At 39.9% G+C, this 15,870-nt stretch overlaps 1 long non-coding RNA gene across 1 annotated transcript in view; it reads left to right on the top strand.

Moving 5' to 3' along the window:
* The window catches only part of LOC140139360 (uncharacterized), a 71,538-nt gene that overhangs the window by 30,243 nt on the left and 25,425 nt on the right, over window positions 1-15,870 (top strand). The window contains exons 2-3 of the long non-coding RNA XR_011857095.1: window positions 6,590-6,718; window positions 7,555-7,721. This is a non-coding gene — a long non-coding RNA (uncharacterized lncRNA). The remainder of the gene's footprint in view (window positions 1-6,589; window positions 6,719-7,554; window positions 7,722-15,870) is intronic.

Genomic DNA, 15,870 nt, shown 5'->3' with positions numbered 1-15,870 from the left:
TTCAGTGTGCATGTTCTCATCGTTGATGGTTTGGTGGACTGTCATGTAGATGTAAGCGTGATCCTAAAAATGCCTTTCACATTGACCAAAACTAATTACAAGACCTCTTCTACATTGAGGCTGGCTTTCCCTTTTAAAGGGAATTTTTATTTTCTGAACTTTCTTTTTCAAATTTAATGGATGTTTGTTGTACCGTACAAAACGACGCAGGTGTCATGGTTGCTATGGTAACTCCAGGGATGAGGAAAATATCAATTACTCATAAAATTGGTAATTTTGAATAAAAATTCTTATAATAAGGCCCACACGGATCGATTTCACTATGAAACTACAGAATTGGTCAAAACAACAGGAATATGTTGATGGCAAGAACGCGTGTGTTTGTCGCGTTTCTGGCACGTTGCTGCATAGCAATTTGGGCTTATGCATGTTCACTTCAAATCGGAACAAAAAAAAGCAAAACAAAAAACTATCAAAGTCAAATCATGTTAGTTTACATTTACGGGAATATTCCAAACTTCATAACATCAAGTAATAACAAAAATCTATCCTATAGATAGCATGTTTAAGTGGTTTAGCATGGGTGGGTCTAATTTGGTAACCATGCATGCTATTGGTGGAATAAAATTTACGGAAAGTTATTGAATTTACGTTTATCACAAACAAAATCGTGATCCCTCATAGCACATACCCCATGTCACTATCTGACCCTAAAATCTACCCCAAATCTGGCCCCTTGAAAACCCAGCACGAATAAGCCTGGACCCAAGATACGGCACGGGTTGAGAAATTACGAAATCAGTGGTAGATCATTGAGTCCTGATTGGAAACCACGCGTAGAATGCATCTCCTGCTTAGATGACACCGTGCCTCACCAATTATTTGCACTTCACAAATACATTTTTGTATCGATATCTACATGATCTAGATAATTTCATTTTTTTAAATGCATCTTGAGCTAAATAAATATGTTGATATAGGGATGGATCGCAGAATTAAAAGTGAAAGTATGCCATGGTTTGCATCAACATGAGACTGACTTCTGCGAATGATAATACTAGCCACCAAGATGACTCCAAAGCATATGACTTTGTATTAAACTGAAGTTCAACAAACTATACATAAAGCCTATCGCCAAGATATTTTTTGAGTCAACTATTTCACTATCTCTGTTGGTTAACAATGTCATAAAATTTAGAAATGTCCATCGAATATTTCGTTTTAAAGATCACGGTTAAAGCACAGACTATGGTTAATCAGAATATCGAATGCAAACATTGATGATGAGTCTTCTCAGGTGGGCGTGGCACAACCATTACAGCAGTTACACTATCATGCTACAGCCAAGATACGCCTTTTGCATGTATGCATATCAAACAAAAAAACAACAAAAACATGACAAAAATAAGATCCGAGTTGAATGAAGATACATGGATAAGCATGATAAGGTCAAAGAGGAAGCATATACATGTATAGCGGTATCCATTATAGGGCATTGGATGGACAGTACGATTTAACTTTGAGTATTCAGGTAACAGAATATCATTTATTCTAGGGAAAGCGTTATTTATTGGGGATGACACCAATGAAACAGGTGTATTGGTATGATGTAAAGAAAAAGGAAGAAGCTATTTGCTGACAGATGTAACGCTATTGACCAACACACAGCCTAACCCACCGATGAAGTGAAAGTAAAAACAAAAATACCGACGATTTATTGACTCCCAATGCTGGTAGAAATGGGCGTGGCCGATTACCAAGGGAACCAATGGTTTTGGATTTTCCGAGGAAATGAAATGAGAGAAGATCTGGATAGGCCGACAGGGGAAATAAGATAGAGAGAGGAGGTAGGGGAGGGGGTAGTGGTTGGTGGAGGGATAGGGGAGCCTGGGGGGGGGAGAAAAAACATAGAAAAGAAAGAAAGAGAAACTATAGAGAAGTAGAAATTAAAAGAAAACAGTTGGTGGGATCATTGCATTCAGTGAGAATCAATCAGAGAGAACGTGAGTGGCAGAGAGAGAGAGAGAGAGAGAGAGAGAGGAAGAGAAGAGAGAGGGATAGAAGGGGAAGGGCGGGAGAGAAGGGAGGGAGGAAGAGAGATGGGGAGTGTGTGAGAGAGAGATAGAGAGGCGCCTCACGTAGAGAGAGAAATCTAGAGATAGAGACCTCGGAATACCTTTACGAACAAGAAACTTTTCAAGTTTACTGATGGGTGTGGAAATGTAAAATGCAGCAGGTGCAAACGTGGTTGTTATGATCACAGATAAATAGATACCGATAGGAAGGGAGTTATAGTCGTCTTGCCACGTATTAACACTGACCTGGACGCTAATGGTCAACACGGTCAAGTTTAATTTCAAATTTACCACATTACAGCTATGCATCCTGCTATCATCATGCACCATCACCATATTAAATCATAAGGTCAAGGTTTGCGATCAAAGTAAGTCCTCTTGTGGGGGGGGGGGCATAATGATCTCATAACATGTGACAAAGTCCACACAAGTAGGCCCTGTATGAATGCTCGTAAATCAAAGTGGATTTTGACGTCGGGGGATGAGGTGATCCTAATGGTTATATAAACATAGACTACTTTGGTCTACCACCAACGGGGGGATGTAATGGTGCAATGTCAAGGGTAATCAGGGGAGATTCGAAGTAAAAGGTACAGGTGCTTAAAAGAGTGACCATAGATTAGACAGGATTTCCAACAAGTGAGAAGGAACTAATCAGTCTATCTTTAGAAAGTGGTCTCAACTTGAACTAAAGATACTAGTAGTAATTGATGCTTGAACCGTGAATGAACTTCACACTTTTTGACACCTTGCTTGTGAGACGTGTGTGGGCCATCTTCATGTTAATTAGTTCGCCTATACAAGTGTTGTCTTGTGGTATGATCTGTTTCGCAGGTTGTACTATAGGTAGGCCTATTTATTTATCAGGGTAATTATTAGTGAAGTTTAGTAAAGCGTGAAATTGTGATAAAACTGTGTCTTGATTTGTTATATTTATGATGCAGGGAAATGATTATGATGCAGGTAATATAAATAAATAGGACTAAACAAAGTCTCCTAGAAAAGCTTTCGTCGGGTGCTCCGGCTTTCCTCCTGCTTCCGTCTAAAGTCGGACCTCTTGCCATATCCCTGTCCCATATTCGGTTGTGTCATCAGTAGGCCTACTGATCCAATCCTCAAAATTGGGCTATTCCAGAAAATAAGTGCACACCCCCTATAGAGGAGTAACTTATCAATAAATGAAATGTCTGGATTTCCAAGTTTGCTTTTAGAAAACGACTGGAATTCCAGTAGCCAATGTTACTGGAAAAAGCTTGGAAATGTAATTTAGTGAATGAAAAATCACGGAAATGTCCTAATGAGCCTCTCAAATTGAGGATGTCGGATTTTGAACTAGTTTTCTGCTGGACTTTTTCGCCTGTGGACACTTTAAAAGTCGGGATTTCCAACAATCATGTCTGGACAAAAAGTCTGGATATCCAAACTCCTCTATAGGGGGGTGTGTATATCTATTTTCTAAAATAGCCCTAATAAGAGATACGCCACTATGAACTAATTTAGACTATACCATCAACTGGTGAAATTATTTTTCGATAGCTGCAATGATTCATATTGCAAAATGAATCTGTGTAATTGCCCACCCATCATATCCGATGACAATTATATTTGGGAGGGCATTTAATATTATCTTGAAAAAGTTAAACAAAATGTTCTAACAACCTACAAATCAAATAGACATGTCATATAAGACAGCGCATCACCTTGCTTAATAATAGGTGCTATATCAAATTCAACCGATTTGTTTTCAAAGAAAATTTCTAGAAAGCAACAGTGTCGCGAACACACGTGGCGATATAGGCGAGGAATTCGGCAGTCTTGTTGTTGTAGAAACGATATAGGAGTACTCGTTGAGTGATTGGTGTTGTCTTAAGAGCATGCTTAAAGTTTCACTTAACCCACCAAACTCGTAGATTTTTAACCCCCAAACAGCATTGCTCATATCTGTACAACAACTGAACCAACACTAGGCATGTTTGTAATCATTTGAATGCATTTTACATAGAGACCATCAAGTGGTATAAATTGGTTTTAAAAATGCAAAAATATTATCTTCTTTTTAAAGATTTTTGGTATTTTTTGAGCATATATTTTACTCCATATACACGTCATGCAAGGTCGTGGTTAAAACAAGCACTGTAAATGACTGGAATGACATTTGTATTACGCATGTCGCTAATTAGTGGAGGCATGGACTGGTGGAGGTGTATATAGCTGGGATGATATAGGAAGAGAGATGAGGAAGGTGATCTGGTGGCGAAAGATGGACGATGATTTGTTGACATAATAATATCCTTGAGTTGTCATTGTCACGTTGAGCAAGGTGAAGGAGTGGTACGACACCAACCAAGAGCAATGAAGAAACATACACAAGAATCATTAATAAAAATTCCCTTTAAAAGGGAAAGCCAGCCTCAATATGTAGAAGAGGTCTTGTAATTAGTTTTGGTCAATGTGAAAGGCATTTTTAGGATCACGCTTACATCTACATGACAGTCCACCAAACCATCAACGATGAGAACATGCACACTGAAACAGCAGAAAACATTAATTCCTAATCTCATGTCAACTCTTTTAATTCATTACATGTACTCCAAATTGTTCTGGTCTGTTTGTTTTGTTGTTGTTGTTGTTGTCGTTGTTTTTTTTTTGTCTTTTCAGCTTTTTACCCACGATATCTCAATTTCCAATTTTGTAATACCAGAACTTACGAACTCAATATCTTCGCTTAGGAATGTCCGATTTCACTGCTTTCGATATATACACTGCCGGTTTGAGTTAACTTACATGTACATTTTATTTTAAAATAACTTAATTAATTCGCAATGTATAGTTTAAGCCTACTATATTATAATAGATAGTGGCCAGCACATTTATAAAGGACTGGTTACTCACTACAATCTTCACTCTTAAACTGTGTTTTTCTGAATGTGCTGATCATGTTGATTGCTAGTCGGAAACTCCTGCGAAGCTATGGACATGGCATCTTACATACTCCATTCTATAACAGTCTGCCTAGTGCCTTGTGTGTTTTCTCTTCAATCATTTTGTTGAATGTAATTTTATGAATCAAATAGTTATGTGTCATTTTATTTATAATAAAGAAGTTATTAAATTAATAAAGTAAGACAATTTATTTATCTATAAGTGCATGTCAAATGGGGTACATTGTTCAATACTATATGCATAAATTATGCCCATATTATAGCTAGGCCCTAAAAACTTTATTTTGCATCGGATTTTTCCGTTGAAAAGACAAAACTGATGTTTATGATAGCAACCATTTCATCAATAACATTTTGAGTCATTTTTATCCATAAAACGACACAGGATATGATAGATAACTACTTTCACATCAATATGGTCCATATGATCACAGATTGTTGAGAATCTGTGATATGATCCGGGATATGATGAAGATTTTGATTCTATAGATCTGTTATCAACATGATATCACGCTGTTCAGTGGTCAAGGAGTAAGGACCCCGGTCAAGGACACTGATATGACATCATAGGTGATGTCAGATTTTCTTCTGCTGACCATATGATGCTATATATATTAACTATTATTGTTACATTTAGGCCTTTAAACTTTTAAAGTCATAATTAATTAGTTCAAACATAACTTTGGTAATACTCACTCGTTTTCGTTCGTTGAAACGGCAAAACATACTTACTTTTCCTAACAAATCGAATTAAAATATTTAAAAAAAAATTTAACCACAAAAAGTAAAAAAAAAAATCATTCCAATACCACTAAAATATAATCTCTTGAGTAAACTGACCCCAAACCTGAAACAGGTACCAGCCCCGAATGGGCTGGCGAAAACAGACATGAAATATGCCATTATGCACAATAAAAATGATAAAAGGGGAAAATGTGATCTGGTGGCGAAAAGTGGACGAGGATTTGATGACATATGATAATAATCCTTGAGTTGTCATTGTCACGGTGAGCAAGGTGAAGGAGTGGTATGACACCAACCATGATAAATGAAGAAACATACACAAGAATCATTAGAAACAGACATCATAATATGCACAATAAAAATGATAAAGGGAAGGGGGGGGGGGAGGTGATCTGGTGGTGAAAGATGTTGACGTAATAATATCCTTGAGTTGTCATTGTCAAGTGGAGCAAGTGAAGGAGTGGTATGCCACCAACCATGAGAAACATGTAGGCCTATATACACAAGTAACAGCTCTAAATTGCACAATACATGGTCCTCAATATAATTTGCAAAAAATACCATTAATACCTTTATCATTGATTGATGTTTGCACTTTTACTCATGATAAATTACTAATTTTATGCATTTTTTTAGGTGTTCTTCTTCAGCGCGACTGAACATGATGAATGGTGGCCACATCTTCATCCCGGGATCTTCATCCAGATGCTCTATCGCCACATGCCTTTTCACCCCATGATAACTGACACCTCATAGCACCGTGATTCATTACCACATTAATTTATTAACGATATGGTTGATGGTTAATTTTGTATGTGTATATTACAGGTAGCAATCAAGGTGATTGACAGGCATAAAATTAAGGAACAGTACGTCAAACAGAATCTGGGTAGAGAGGCTCGGATTTTGGCCCAACTACGACACCCCAACGTTGTACGACTCTACGAAACCATATCGGTGAGTATTTTGGCCCAACTACGACACCCCAATGTTGTACGACTCTACGAAACCATATCGTTCAGTTTAAAAATACAATAAAAGAGAAAAAAAAAAGACTAGTTCACCATCCCGTTTTAAAGGGAATTTCTATTGACTTGGCTGGCCCAACAGGAGCTAACAGGGCTGACTTCCATGAACATTGTCCGTGCCATACAATCAGTGACCCCTAATTTTTAGTAGTCTGCACCGAATGACCCCTTAGCTCCTTATATTGGCTTTGCAGACAAAAACTAATGAAAAATGTGCTATAAGATGAGATATACACGCACATTCAATTGTAAGGTGGGTGGGGACGTAAAAATAATCTGAAGCTCTTGTATTTATGCTGTTAGGCAGTCATTTACCGTACTACATGTAGTATCCTGTTTTGGCTTGTTCATTTCGCGAACAATTTCAATCGTTTCAACAGCTATGTTGGAGGAAAGTGATCAGTAGGTGGCGCAAGTGTCGTTTTTCCAGTAATGTCCTAATTGTCAAGCAATGCCTATTTTATATCATGTTTATAGTTATACATGCAAACACAGATCCTGGATGGGGAACATAAAATATACAGTTAATATTGTTGTCCCAGACACATTCCCCACCCAGAGTGCCAAACCCTAATCTATCACCTTTCAGTTTATCGCTAAAATTGAACTTTTTAAAGTTTGCTACAACTACATACAATCGGCATGATAGTTTTTAACTTTGAAACTGACAACATTATTTTGCAAAGTTTGTAAAAGACATCACTTAGAACATGTCGAACGGATCCAAAAATTCATCTGACATCTTGATTGATTTTTGTTCCACAGTCCAGTTCCCTGTATTGTTTGGTAACCGAATATGCTGCTGGTGGTGATCTTCTCTCGTTTGTTAGGAGCCAGCGAGATAGCCGCTTACGAGAGTCGGACGCGAGACCATTCGTTCGTCAGCTGGTTTCGGCCCTTCATCACCTCCACGAAAGGGGCGTGGTCCATAGGTAAGTAGCTCTCAAAACATGACCATCGTAACGTACACGTACATACATGTACAGACAGTCACAAGCTGTATATAATTTCTTTCCCTCATGGAAAATCCCAATTAGAATTCCGACCTTCATAAAGCTTTTGATTTTGTTGATCAGACTCACAATTAATATGATGATTATGCATATAATTATGCATGCATCTATTAAATTGAAACGTGTAAGTAGCGCCCATATATAACAAGCGCTAATGCTTTAAAACGCTGTGACAACTTCTGACAAGGAAGAGTAGGAGGACGAGGAGTAGTAGTAGTAGTAGGAGGAGGAGGAGGAGGGGAGGGGATGAGGAGGAATAGGTACGCTGATTATATGAGCAGAAGAAGAGCAGGAGTGTCTAGAAGGACTGGGTGGAAGAGGAAAGGCAGTGCCATTAGACAGAATATGACTGAAACGTTGATAAAGAACGAAAGAGAAAAAAAATCAACCATTTGCCACCCCATTGCACTAATGAGGAGCCCACCTGCACGGCTTGGTATCATGGCTGGTAACGACCCGAGGTATATAGCCAATGTCCAACCTACGCTCTTTGCATGCCTATCAGAAAATGACATGATACACCTGTAACATCACAGGTAAGTTATTCTATACGTGTCCATAAATACACAGGGTTGTGTAGGACGGAACATGGGTTATTAGGCAATCTGACAGTATAGGTGCCCCGGTATACCGCAGTGTGAACGCCCACCTGGGTAAAGAGGACTATTTTTTGATTCATGTCATGCCCCAGGTGTGTCAGAGAGAGAGGGAGGGTTTAGGTCAATGTTCTTTGGTATATTATACTCTGTATCATGATCCAAAAAGTTGAACTTGAAGGTAAAAATAAATAACGGAGACTATGTGTATTAATACCGTCTAACCATAGACCCCTTTTCAGGGATATGGTCTAACGCTGCGAAATCTTACAAACGTTTGTGTATGAATTGCACGTGATGCGATGACGTAATCGCCCTTAGTCACATTATACCACGGCCTCGTTGGCTGGGCTAGCGAAACACCTGTGGTCGCCGATGGTGTCCTTGGGATCCGAGGGGTTTGGGGTTCGAATCCCGAAGGAAGCAAGCGACTTCTTTGTTCATCTTTTCTTTAAAAATCCTTCTTTCATTTCCCAGCACCAAAAAAAAAAGCCTTTCAGCGCCCGATTTCAGCGTTAGGGATAAGACTTCTTCCAAAATTAATGTAAAATCTAAGTAAATAAGAAAAGATCTTTCTCGAAGTGGCCTGGCCTCGTACAAAAACGGTAGACCCAAACAACATCATCTCCTGGCAGTGGCAGGATCTTTCTTATTTTAGGTGGTGTTGGTGGGGCAGATGGTGGTGGGGCAGATGGTGGCGGGGCGGATGGTGGTGGGGCGAATGGTGGTGGGGCAAAAGTTTGAGGGTGACTTGAATAAATATCAACGTTTGTTGCATTTGCTTAGTGGGGAATTTTCGTCAGCCTTTTGTGTGCATCAGCTTGAAGAACATCGCCTAATCATTACGCCGCGTGGTATGTGTTGGGGAGGGTGGTCATCACCAAACTCTCATAATAACAGGCCTAGGCCCTACAACTAAACGAGGAACAGGTAGGACAGTCAGATCCAACTTCGTAAGGTTGACTTACTTTAAGTATTCACCAATGTTATTGACCTCATTTTACCACCCAAATATGGTTCTCAATTTATAGAGTGTCCTTTTATAAAATGGGTCACTGTTATCATTTTCGGAAGGGTCAAGCCAGACTTCAGCTCCGGGCGCCATCTGAATTGCTTCAGATAAGCTTATAGCATGTATAGCAGGCAATGTGCACTACTTGACATTCCCACAGATAGAAACCACTTCGTATTATTGTTCCTCGACATGACATGATGACCGTCTTGGTGTTTGTACTGTTTTCATGTCACAGCCTGTGGCCCAAACTAGGGTCTGTGGTGTAGAGTAGGCCTACTTAAAATTCGCCAAGTGGACAGACCCGCAGAAAAGGCGGCTTCTGGGGGATCATTAAGTCACACAAAATAAGCCTAATCTTCAAATATCGCGAACGGAGGAGCACATTGAGTCGCCGCGGCTAAGGTTCATTTTGAAAGAGAAATTTGAAAAATTATCATACAAACAAAATACAATGTCAAATGAATTTGTGCTGATGACCTCTAGACAAAAATAGACAGCCAATGACAGAAGTTCTACCATAGTTGTTTGGCATGGTTGGGAGTTGTATAAAGGTCAGGGAGGTCACTAAGTGTTTCCTGGTGATAAGGAAGGGAGAATTTTCGCTTATTTCGAGAATCATTTACAATCATAGCCAATACTAGTACGTGGTATACCGGTGGTGAGATGGGCAACCAGGAAATGCGACGAAATTGGTTCAATTTCCTCTTTTTTGGCGTGTCAACACATGCAAATTCAACCACTGAACTTTGTTCCATGCGAGACAAATTTCTCCCAAAACTATAGGTCATAGATAGGCCTAATTAAGATCCAATGTAAAAATGCAGACCTATAGGTGTGGATCATTGATGCCCGGTCCCTGTGACTGCACATCAACAATTTTGGTGGGTATGTTCCCCCGGAATTTTGAGGTGGTGTGTCTTTGGGAGCTGACTGAGTACCGGTAAAAGGGGGTCTTTTGGAGCCGCGAACGGCTGCGAACAAGTACTAGGGGGGCGTTAGGAACTGCAAACATCCAAAATCAGGGGTCTTTCTTGTCTTGGTTGAAAATCGCCTGAAAAAACAGAAATATGAGGAATGAGCATTTTTTTGTGTCTTTTAGAGCTGAAATTATCGAAATCAAGGGTCTTTCGGAGCTCTATTTTGGTCAAATATAGGCCTATGGGGCTTTTCGGGAGCTGCAAAATCCAAAAAGGGGGGTCTTTCCGGGGGAACATACCCGTATGGTCATTTGTGTTAAGTGCCTCCTCCGGGCTGTCCCCATGACCTCTGAACCTCTGAAACGCGGGCCCGAGTAGGCCCTAAAACATGTCGATGGTCTCAACGAGTGCGAAGTGTGAATATAAAACAGCGATGGTTGAAACTATAGCCTACGTAGGCCTAAATAGTAGGCATATAGGCCTATCTGGAACAATTAGGACCTGCGTGTCGAATTAGGCTTATAGACTGTGGCCTAATAAGGGCCACCAGAGGCTATACCTGGGAAGAATGAAAGCTGAACTTGAATTGAATGGCATATTTTTCTCTGAACTTCTAGCTTCTGAAGTTACCAGTAGGCCTATTAGGCCTATAAATAGCCTATATCGTTATAGAAAATATGATGTGTAGTCCCTCAAAAACTTGGTGAAAGTTCAGTTTGTTTAAAAAAATGACTATCTTGGCGTCAAATAATTTCCATTATCGAAAGAGAAACAATATCACCTAATCTCCATAGACCAAATAGACACAGAGAGGTCAGGGGAACTTTGAACTTGGAGGCGAGTCATTACTGGGCAATACGGGGGCAACGCAGTTCGTCTACCATATCCGGTGGCATATCGGCGTCAACATGACTCAAAATATTGTCTGTACTGTCAGCTATGTCTAAATTGTCACAATTTCTATGAATTTTAGGGACCGATCGTTATTTACGGCAGGGGGGGAATGGGTGTTTTGGCAAAAATATCGACAAAAAATTTCGCGTTCCCCCCTCGCGTCCGCTCAAAATTTTCGCGTTCCCCCTTGTTTTCCCAATTTTCTCCATTTAAAATTTAACAATCCCCCCTCCTGGTTCAACTAAAAATTTCAGGTTCCCCCCTCAAGATCACAAAAAAATTTTGTGTTCCCCCCTAAATTTACCCATTCCCCCTGCCATAAATAACGATCGCTCCCTTGGGCGTTCGTAGTTATATATTTTATAGGAACACGCAAAAAACATTCATTCAACTGAGCATTCAAGTATTTATTTATAGGTCTGTGGTTCAACAGTCCTTATTACAATTTGGGACAAATCGTTATTTTTTGAACTTGCAATAATAGCATATTTCAAGTCGACGACTGTGTATTCAATATCATAAATTCCCGCCGGGTAAATCATAACTGTCATATTACAAGCAGCCGATACACACTTGATACGGTGACTCATGACTCGGGAATGTGAAAAGGGCTTTCCCGTATCTGGGAGCTTCTTGGTCATCGATATCGTTGGAGGGAAAGTGCATTGGTGACACTTGTAATTAAGCCATGTGATCCATGATGAGTATTTTCATAGACACGAAGATTAAAGATACTTCTTGTTCTAGAAATCGGTACAAAATTATTCTGGAAATCGCAACAACATTGTCTAGAAAATACATTAGAGAATGAATTTGGAGAAAACCTTCTGATAATTACAGACACTTGGTGAGTAGCAAGACCTTCCCTCTAAGCTTTTAATCCGATAAGCTGATTATCTATTTGTTTTCATGAATTGGAAGACATTCTTTGATGTATTACTGAGCTCAATCATCTGAAAATACTGGAGCGTGAGCCACCCAGGCTGGTGGCTCATCATAGTAATTTATTAACAGAAGGTTTTCTCCAAATTCATTTCCTAATGATATCAACGTAACTACTATAAATCACGGCAATTGAACAAACATTTTCTCTTTGCCAAACATGCCAAAGACTTGGGGAGATTAAGGTCATGTCTTCATTTCACAAACTGCTTCAGATGAAACCATCAATTCCCAATTAATTCCTTTATAGGTGCTAATGAACAGAGTCAATCAATTATGCGCAAAGAATTAATTATCCGCCCTCTAATTGGTAATTAATGGCGCTAATTGTTCTTTGCTATCAGAAAACAATTGGATTAATTGTTACACTTACAGACCACGAATGGACGTTAAATGAGAACTACCGGTACATTTTAAAACGTTAACCCTTCGCTGGTTCAACATGTTCAATTATCATGGTCACTGTCGGTGGAACAATTCGCAGTATAAAATAAAGATTCCTTTAAAAGGGTATGAGGGGATCATAGTATGATTAATTATGAATGCTGTGGGTGCGAATATGTTTTGTAGAAATAGTTGGTGTTGTACTGCTTGTACATATAATTATGAATACTTGAACTTCATGGATAATACCACAGCTCATCCCCTATACTGCAGCGAGATTTCAAGTTACACCATCAGAAACCTAGCACTAGTTTTTTTTATGTTTACGGGGTTTATGTATACATAACTTTCTTGTGTTTGACAAAAAATATTTTGTATTTGTTACAGTTACAACACAACTGAAATTTTCGGAAGCTTTTTTTACGTGGATATCTATCTATAGGGCCTACCCTTAAAGAGGAAGCCCCGCCTGGCCAGTTCTTCTGTGAAGAACTGACTTACACCTGTTACTTTGATGACAGACAGAACAGAATTTACATGGATACATTTTAACCTTGATTAATTCCCTAATGAACTTAGACCAAAAGTGGGGCTTCATCTTTAAGTGGATGCTAAAATCACGAAATACTCCTTTAAAGCATGGTTGCTATGGTCTCGCATCTAACAATAGCACAACTGTCGTTTTGCATTAAAATTTGGATGATGACCGATGTAAGATGACGCCTAAGAGGTACAGGTATCTAAGCTTAATCATCTCTAATCACGGTCAAATATTCGGTAATAATGACCAATATCTACCATGACATTGACTCCTTAAGGATGGGTGCTACTTAGTACATTTTTGTACCTGTTTGTTCAGAGACGATTAGTTAAGACAGCAGTTGACAAAACATGACAGTGAAGTATGGTTAACCACACTTGAAGTCAAGAAGTGTCTGCCCAGCCTGACTGCATGTAGTTAACGAGACATCTTACACCTGTGTGTTGTCATACAGGTCTCAGGACATTCCGGCAACTCTGTTTGCAGTTTCAGGTCATGCTTCATCACTATGATCACATACAACCCTGTCATAATCATGATAATGCAGTAAACTCAGATATTTCTTCATGTCATAGGAGACTGTGATCATGGTGATCTTGACTGTGATCTACAATCCTGCAGTGGTGGTCGTGATTGTGATGTCCGTGGTGCGTGGTTGTGGAAGGTGATGGTAGTGGTGTTTAATAGTGGCGGTGACTGATGTGGTGGTGTAGGTAGTAGCTGCAGTGTTTGGGGTGGAGGTGGTGGTGGTGGTTGGTTGGTTTGGCGGTGGTGCTGATGCTTGGTGGTGGTCAGTAGCGTACGCAGGAATTTTTCAAGGGGGTGTGATGAAAAAAAATGTTTAAAATGGCCGCGTAGCGGACATCGCGTCGCGCTTGCGCGACGCCAGGGGGGTGTCTGAGGGGGGATGTGCCCCCCTCAGAAGTAAGAAACTTTTGCAAAATGAAGACCTAATTGAAGCGATTTGGTGGACCATTTTGGCACTATTAGTGTGAAAAAGTTTAGTTTCAAAAAGCCGAAAACTTATGAAATGACGGTCTATGAAGCCTATCATATACAAGTTTTCCTCCTCAGAAATTTTGCAAAATGAAGGTCCAATTGAAGCCATTTGGTGTATAATTTTACGCTATTTCAATGCAAAATACTGTCTAATTATGCTTTATTTTAACATATTCTTTTGAAGAGCGATTAGATTTGGATTACAAAGTAAAAATCATTATGCTTGCGTACTTGCACCGTGTTTTGACAGAAAAAATTGCAAACGGTTTTCAGGCGATAACATGGCGCAATGCGGTGTAAGAGATGCAGTTTTTTAAGCGTGATGATGGGGGGTTGACAATTAAAACTTTCACTGGTAGGCCTACGTTGCTGGGGTAAGGGTGTGGGGTGTGATGATATGGAGGGGGGTATTGGTGTAAACATGTATATCTATGTCAATTAACAATTAAAACCTTTACGTACGTATGTTGCCAGGGGTGTGATGATGTGGGGAGGGTGTGGGATGTTGACATGTATTAACAATTAACACAATTACGGATATGTTGCTGGTCAATACCGGATATAGGGGTGAGATAATTTGTGTGGGAGTTGTTAAGGCATCTATAGGCCTATGATTGTGATAATATGTCCCCCATGCCTTGCTCATCTCCCCCTCTTCCCCCCCCCTCTCTCTCTCTCTTTCTCCCTCCTTCCCTCTCCTCTCTCTCTCTCTTTCTTTGTCTTTTCTTTTCCCCCATTTTTTGGACAAATCCAAGGGGGGTGTTTCACACACGTAACACCCCCCCTGCGTACGCCAATGGTGGTGGTGGTTCCGGGTGGTGCTTGGTGGTGGCGGTGGTTCTTTGTGGCTATGGTGGTGCTTGGTGGCTGTGGTGGTGCTTGTTGGCAGTTGTGCTTGGTGGTGGTGGTGAGTCTGGTGACAGTGGTCAGGGTGGTGAGGTGTGGAAGTGGTGATGATGATACTGATGATGCCGGTCCTGATGGTTGACGAGGTAGATCCCGATATCGTTGACAATGATGATGCCATGCCGTTAAAGAAGTACTAGAGCGAACTCTGTTTGCATAATGTGGTGGTGGTGCTTGGTGTGGTGGTGGTGCTGGTGCTTAGTGGTGCTGGTTCTTGGTGTTGGCGGTGCTTGGTGGTAGTGGTGTTGGTGGTAGTGGTGCTTGGTGGCAGTTAAGTTGTTGTACTTGATGGCGGTGGTGCTTGGTGGTGGTGAGTATATGGTAACAGTCACAGTGGTCAGGTTGGTGTGGTGGTGGTGATGAGAGTGATAATGATGATGTATAGACAAGACTAGTAACTGCTTAAAATCATTAATAAATACTGATCTATCCCATCTGTGGTACACTTGCAGGATTTGATATTACTAATGACCAATCCAAGTTTAGCCAAATTTATGCAAATTGCCGCTCATTATGCTTTAGACCATCCATTCTGAGAACTGCATTCAGGAAGCACAACCGTATAATACTATAGGGCCTATTGGTGGTGGTGTGAAATCATAAGGCCATAAAAGGTGCATGTATGGCCCCATTCGACCGACACAAAAAATTTGAAAATCAAATGCCCTTTTTTGAACTAATGTTTCCCACTTTCATAATTACATATTTACGTAATAAACAATATTTTACTCTCATTTCAAAATAGTGGTATCCCATCAAAACCTGCCATTTATAGTATAAGTACTCCTTGGACATGTTGGATGGCAATCTTTGGTTTACTATTCATCATGTTCATGTGTAAACCAATGTTTCAGATTATAAAATTTTCCAAAAT

Source organism: Amphiura filiformis, chromosome 18, assembly GCF_039555335.1.
Source record: "Amphiura filiformis chromosome 18, Afil_fr2py, whole genome shotgun sequence".
Taxonomy (NCBI): Eukaryota; Metazoa; Echinodermata; class Ophiuroidea; order Amphilepidida; family Amphiuridae; genus Amphiura; species Amphiura filiformis.
The sequence above is the reverse complement of the archived record's forward strand: the minus strand, read 5'-3'. Positions and strand labels throughout refer to the sequence as shown.